The sequence below is a fragment of the Oncorhynchus gorbuscha genome, linkage group LG15, assembly GCF_021184085.1.
Source record: "Oncorhynchus gorbuscha isolate QuinsamMale2020 ecotype Even-year linkage group LG15, OgorEven_v1.0, whole genome shotgun sequence".
Taxonomy (NCBI): Eukaryota; Metazoa; Chordata; class Actinopteri; order Salmoniformes; family Salmonidae; genus Oncorhynchus; species Oncorhynchus gorbuscha.
Window position 1 is genome coordinate 28,419,839 of NC_060187.1, and position 1,342 is coordinate 28,421,180.

At 41.9% G+C, this 1,342-nt stretch overlaps 1 pseudogene; it reads right to left on the reverse strand.

The window, feature by feature from the left end:
• Window positions 1-1,342, reverse strand: part of LOC123996858 — a 151,321-nt pseudogene that overhangs the window by 62,009 nt on the left and 87,970 nt on the right.

The following is a 1,342-nucleotide window of genomic DNA, read 5'->3' on the forward strand; positions in this document are numbered from 1 at the left end:
CCATTTATGTTCATTGTTAGAGCAGCAATTAGTGTTTATTTTATTTAGCCTTTGTTTAACTAGGCAAGTCAGTTAGGAACAAATTGTTATTTACAATGATGGCCTTCTCTGGCCAAAACCTAACCCAGACGACGCTGTGCCAATTGTGCGCTGCCCTATGGGTATCTGGTCAATATCATGGATAATCTGTGTTATAACTGTTCCCTCATTTCAGAAATGATACATTTGTTTCTTGTGTATTGAAACATTGTAATCTCATAATGTAACATTGTCGTAGGCTACAGTTTATTTTAATCTTCTGTAAAACACACATTGCTAGATTAATACCCCTAATTTTCTCAACGGGCAGTGTACTACTATGGCTGACCATGTAAAATCAAATCAAATCAAATTTTATTTGTCACATACACATGGTTAGCAGATGTTAATGCGAGTGTAGCGAAATGCTTGTGCTTCTAGTTCCGACAATGCAGTGATAACCAACAAGTAATCTAACTAACAATTCCAAAACTACTGTCTTATACACAGTGTAAGGGGATAAGGAACATGTACATAAGGATATATGAATGAGTGATGGTACAGAGCAGCATACAGTAGATGGTATCGAGTACAGTATATACATATGAGATGAGTGTGTAGACAAAGTAAACAAAGTGGCATAGTTAAAGTGGCTAGTGATACATGTGTTACATAAGGATGCAGTCGATGTTGTAGAGTACAGTATATACATATGTATATGAGATGAATAATGTAGGGTAAGTAACATTATATAAGGTAGCATTGTTTAAAGTGGCTAGTGATATATTTACATCATTTCCCATCAATTCCCATTATTAAAATGGCTGGAGTTGGGTCAGTGTCAATGACAGTGTGTTGGCAGCAGCCACTCAATGTTAGTGGTGGCTATTTAACAGTCTGATGGCCTTGAGATAGAAGCTGTTTTTCAGTCTCTCGGTCCCAGCTTTGATGCACCTGTACTGACCTCGCCTTCTGGATGATAGCGGGGTGAACAGGCAGTGGTTCGGGTGGTTGATGTCCTTGATGATCTTTATGGCCTTCCTGTAACAACGGGTGGTGTAGGTGTCCTGGAGGGCAGGTAGTTTGCCCCCGGTGATGCGTTGTGCAGTCCTCACTACCCTCTGGAGAGCCTTACGGTTGAGGGCGGAGCAGTTGCCGTACCAGGCGGTGATACAGCCCGCCAGGATGCTCTCGATTGTGCATCTGTAGAAGTTTGTGAGTGCTTTTGGTGACAAGCCGAATTTCTTCAGCCTCCTGAGGTTGAATAGGCGCTGCTGCGCCTTCTTCACGACGCTGTCAGTGTGAGTGTGAGTGGACCAATTCA